Genomic DNA, 6,215 nt, shown 5'->3' with positions numbered 1-6,215 from the left:
TCGTTATTCACTTGAAAAGGAAAGCGGTTCTTAAAGGCGTGGTATCAAACAATCTTTCTACCACACGATTTCCTCATTATAAACTTGAAAAGGACAGTGGTTCTTAAAGGCGTAGTATCACAAGTGCCACGTTTGTCTATTTTATTTATTCAAATAATGAGGTGTGGGATTTAGCGCAGTTGGTTGAGTCGCAGGGTCCAATCACCTCGGTGAATCAGTTCAACTGATTGTTTTTTTTCATTCCAACCATTCCAACCAGTGCACCACAACTGGTCAAAAGTCGTATGTGGTTTCCTGTCTGTGGGAAAGTGCATAGAAACGATACCTTGCTGCATTAGGAAAAATGTAGTGGGTATCCTCTGATGACTACGAGTCAGAATTACCAAGTGTTTGACATCCAGTAACCAATGATTAATTAATCAATGTGCTCTAGTGGTGTTTTTAAACACAACAAACTACTTTATTCCAATAATGGTTTATATTTAAAGCATGTTGTGGTAAGAATGTGCTGTAAAATCCCCAACCCCAAAACAAAAACCCGGTAGTGTGTTTATTTGTGGGGTAACTCACGATGGTCCCTTAAGTAACTTAGATATATTGGAATTACACACCGTGTAAACGGTTACAAAATCGGACAAGTTGTCTGTCGGTAGCCAGATAAGGTCAATGGAGACGATGAGTTTAACAAAGACAGCAAATTGTTGGCAACATCTTTGAGAAAAGACAAAAAGAAATGTTTATTTAATTACGATTTTATGGTTACGGATAGGGCCTGAACGAGTCCAAACAATTGGACTTGATTACTCGAGGGTCAAACTCGACCCAGACCTGAGTACCCGACACTTACACTAGATGATAATGGGACTAAGGAATAAAATAAAACAGCATTATACATGTTAATTCGAGTGCTAAACATGGATTCCAAATCATTTCATTGTATTGCATTCCAGACCTTCAACTTTTTGTTTTCCCTCCATATATCATAGCCCTATAATGTAACAGGTGGCAAATCTGTGGCAACATGTCGTAAAACATAATTAAATGAAAGTGTTCTACCTTGCACGGGTACTCTAGTCCTGCGAACGGACTCGAGTCTTGCTAGAACCTCTAGTTAAGGACCACAGATATAATCATAATGAGAGACGAAACCTGCTTCTGCCACTTCACGGACTACTCTGATTACAATCCAGGGATCTTTTATATGCATCATCCCACAAACATGATAATGCATACCACGGGCTTTGTTACCCAAGTTGTGGTGCACTGGCTCTAATAAGAAATATAAAAATACGACCCATGCAATGGGCCAACCGACGGGGATCGATCCTAAACCGACCGTGCATCAGGCAATCGTTATACCACGACTACTTCCCACCCCTTTGTTTATGCGTAGTATGAACAGGAAAACCCCCATGATTACAGATGTGCACACTGTATGAAACACGTCCACAGAGATCATCGGCTATTGCATGTCAAACACTTGGTCATTTTGGAATATAGGAAAGATAGTCTTAGAAAGGAACTAGCTTCATTTTTCCATTAGCAGCAAAGGATCTTTTAAATGCACCATCCCACAGACAGGATAGCACATACCACGGTCTTTGATATACCAATCGTGGTGCATTGGCTGGAACGAGAACTAGCTCAATGGGGTCACCGACGGGGATAGATCCCACACCGATCGCGCATCAAGTCAAGTGAGTGCTTTACCACTGGGCTACGTCTTGCCCCAATACTGTATACTAATGCAAAATACAAACATAACATCAGTTTTACAAACTTAACATCGGTGCTACTAATCGAAAGTTCTTTCAAAGACCAATTGTCAAAATTACCAAATGTTTGACATCCCATAGCCGATGGTTAATAAATCAACGTGGTCTAGTGGTGTCGGTAAACAGGGTTGAAAATTAACGTGGCGACCTTTATTGGCTAAGGGCGACTAAGAAGTTTACGAAGGTAGTACGTTAGGCGATCATCGATATTAGGGTCTGGCGAGTATGGAAAGCCACTGAAACTGAATCGAATGTGACAAAACACACCTCGTCTGTGTTGGCGCGAACTGCAGCAGGGTATTTCTAAAAATAGAGTTTCGAAACGTATTGAAGACTGCGTGTATTTTTTAAAACTGAAAGTGTTCAGCTTATTAGAATGGACTGGATACGCCATAATTATCTAGTAGATCTACTATTTGACAATTGTTATTCAATGTTATGGTAAAAAGGAATCATATTTAATTAGCTTACATTATTCTAGGACAAAATCTATCTTGTTAGTTTTAACCGGCCTTGGTGGCGCAGTGGTTAAGCCATCGGACTACAGGCTGGTAGGTATAGGGTTCGCAGCCCGGTACCGGCTCCAACCCAGAGCGAGTTCTTAAGGGTTCAGTGGGTAGGTGTAAGGCCACTACACCCTCTTCTCTCTCACTAACCACTAACCAACTAACAACTAACCCACTGTCCTAGACAGACAGCCCAGATAGCTGAGCTGTGTGCCCAGGACAGCGTGCTTGAACCTTAATTGGATATAAGCACGAAAATAAGTTCAAATGAAATGTTAGTTTTAACTCACACTAACGTAAGCGCATGCGCATATATACAAATAACAATGACAGAGATGCCAACCATTCCGGATTTTGCGGAATTATCCCGAATTTTAGGTTGAAATTACGCATTACGAATCGAGACAAAAAAATTCCGGAAAAAAACCCCGAAATTGGTATTGAAACTTTTGTGGGAACATTTTACACATACACCGGCAGAAAATGGATCTTTACACGGGGGGTTTAGTAAACAGTTACACCGGTGGAAAAATGGCGTCTTGTTAAAAAAAGCCTCGTGTTTTACAGAAGTATAAACACGAGTACACTGAACTGTTTCCTGTTTTGAAACAGTCCAAAGTGAATGAATATCATATTTTCTGCGAGATTTGTAACACAGACTTTAATGTGTCCCATGGTGGTCGAGATGATTGCCGACGTCACGTAAATTCAAAAAAACATGTCGAATTTGCAAAAATCAAATCGTCAAACAAAACGGTGATACCATTTTTTAAGCAGTCATCTGACTTTCCGGTGATTCGAGCAGAATGTTATTTTGCTAGTTTTCTTATTGAACACAATGTTCCACTGGCCTGTACCGATCACGTTGGACCGTTATTCAGAAAAATGTTTCCAGATTCAGCCATTGCTAGTAAATACGGTTGTGCCAGAACGAAAACTGCAAACATTATTCAAACCCTGGCTAGTGATTCGACATCAAGAATTGTTACACAAATGATAAGTGGACCATACTCCCTAGCTACTGATGGAAGCAATGATGCAGATTCTCAGTTGTATCCTATTGTTGTTAGATACTTTGACGATAGTCTTGGCCATGTTGTGACGGTTTTGTTATCAGTACCATCTTGCACTGATGGGTGTACAGGTGAAAACATTTTTCATTTGGTTGACAATGAACTTTCTAAAAGAAGTATTCCGTGGGCAAACTGTGTAGCTTTTGGGTCAGATAATGCAAGTGTCATGACCGGCAGACACAAAGGTGTTATTGCTTTCATTCGTGAAAAGCAACCACATGTATTTTTACAAGGATGTCCCTGTCACCTGGTACATTTGGCTGCTGAAAAGGCATCTAAAGAATTGCCTGTGTCTGTTGACGACTTTCTTATTGATATATTCTACTATTTGGACAAGAGAGCCAAACGTTTGCAAGATCTGAAAGAATGTCAGTCCTTGTGTGACACTCCAGCCCACAAAATCTTGAAGCATGCTACTACTAGGTGGCTTTCCTTGGGAAAGTGTGTTGGACGTTTACTTGAGCAGTGGAGTGCACTTGAAAAATTTGTGAAAAGGCAATTTGAGAAACACCTGAAAAGGAGTTCTAAAATGAGTGGCAGTGCCACACGCAGTAAAGTTCCATGTTCTAGGAGTTCTGTTGCAAAGCAGAAGTGTGGAATTAGTCAGTCTAATGACCGTTCAAAATGCAAGCAAAGCAGTGTGTCATCTGGCAAAAACAATAGTGTGTCAGTCCAGTCTAAAGATAGTTCTAGTAGTGGCAAGCAAAGCAGTGTCTCAGTACAGTCTAAAGGTAGTTCTAGCAGTGCCAAGCAAAGCAGTGTGTCAGTACAGTCTGAAGATAGTTCTAGTTGTGGCAAGCAAAGCAGTGGGTCGGTCCAGTCTAAAGGTAGTTCTAGTAGTGGCAAGCAAAGCAGTGTGTCAGTACAGTCTAAAGATAGTTCTAGTAGTAGCAAGCTCAGCAGTCTGTCTGGCAAATCCAAAAGTGAATCACAATTTAGATTGAGTAATATATCAAGGCTGGAAAGGTTACACATCTTTTTCAGTGACCCTCTGACAAAACTCTACTGTTTTTTTATGAATGATGCCATCCCCATTTTTGACAAGATTAATATCTTGCTTCAAAGGAATGAACCATGTATCCACATTTTAAGAAGAGAACTGTTGTCATTACTGACTGACATTTATGTTAGGTTTGTGACACCAAATGCTGTTGCTTCCTGCAAGGATGTACTTCATTTAGAGCATAATGACAAGAGAAACCAAAGAGACAATTCAGAAGTGTTTATTGGACGAGAGGCTAGACAATATTTGCGCACGTTGGAAGAAGCAGATGCAGTTAGCAAAGGAGAGATTGATATATTCTTCGAGTCTGTCAGAAGATTTTATTCGGCAGCATGTACTTACATAGTCAGCAAATGTCCACTTGACAGTGAGCTTCTGCTGTGTGCTGAAGTTGCTGATGTTAGTCTCAGGAAAACTGAGCAGTTTTCCTCAGTTGAGTATTTTGTCAACAAGTTCCCCAGTTTACTTGGTGGCAGAAAAATGGATGATTTAGAAATGGAGTTTTTACACTACCAAGTGGACACATTCTCCACTGAGGTTACTCACAATAATGTCACTGACAGTTTAGAGAGAATTGATACCATTTGGAATAACATAGGACATCTGACAAGTGCTGATGGTAATCCTAAATACGGTTTACTGACAAATGTTATGAAACAAATTTTGGTTATTCCACATAGTAATGCTGACAGTGAGAGAATTTTTAGCACAGTTAGAAAAAACAGAACTGAGTTCCGACCAAACTTGTCTGATGAGCAGTTGTCAGCTTTGCTAGTACAGAAGTTCAGCATGCTTGCTGCAGATGTTCTTTGCCACGAATTAAGTTTTACTGATGATTTGCTGAAGAAGGCCAAGTCAGCAACATATCAGTCATTGAAGAAGTAAAGCCGCCATAACCAGCAGTCATGCCAGAAACATGTTTATTTCACTGTAAATAAAGGTACTATACTTTAAAAAAATGTTCAGTTGTCATCTCAGGATTTAGTTCACATGTAGTGATAAAGAATGTAAAGATTCCTGAAAATACTATCATATTCCTGAAAATGGCTTTTAAGATTCCTGAAAACCGTTTCGACATGTTGGCATCTCTGCAATGACATTTGGCCTCGGACCACAATTAATTTCACTATGTATTCTCATGTAGCCCCAGTGGCTGTAGCACTTTTATTAATTTCACCAGGCCATTGGCATTTCACAGGACACATTACCTGCCTGGGCCCAATGAACACTCAAAAGGACGACCTCTGTTGTCCAGCTCTTTTCCGCGTTATATCAATGTAAACAAACACACGTGAGCTAAGGGACCGAATCACACCCATTTCTGTGCATTTTACACAAATTTTGCATGACTTCAATGTGCTTTGGGGGACATTATGCAGTATCCAGTGTAAACCAAGTGCACATATTCACTAACTGCATCCTCTTACCTGTCAAACCCAGTGTAACAATCCAGTATACAAAGCAGCTCCCCAGCTATTAATCACATAACAAGAAAACTATATTTTCTCGCATTAGTTTCCGTATGTCGGACAACCAAATGGGTGGATAACTCTAGTCTGATGCCTATCAGACCAAAATTGTTTTCACCATGACACTCAAACTCACATATGGCATTTAAATACATATGTCAAGTTGCATACAGGCAATAAAAAGAATATTTGATACCAAATATGGCTATTGGAGCCTGTGAAATGGGGGACTGCCTGTGCCGCAAAAGGCGGCAATCTGCGTCAAATTATTCCAAATAGTGGACTAGTAATTATGCAATAACTTTAAAAGTTAGAAATTTTTCTGAACAACAAAAAGAAACTTGCTCCTTATTGTGTTCTCTGCAATTGAAATATAGCAGTTGGCAAGA

Source organism: Gigantopelta aegis, chromosome 12 (assembly GCF_016097555.1).
Source record: "Gigantopelta aegis isolate Gae_Host chromosome 12, Gae_host_genome, whole genome shotgun sequence".
Classification (NCBI taxonomy): Eukaryota; Metazoa; Mollusca; class Gastropoda; order Neomphalida; family Peltospiridae; genus Gigantopelta; species Gigantopelta aegis.
This window is presented reverse-complemented; position numbering follows the sequence as displayed.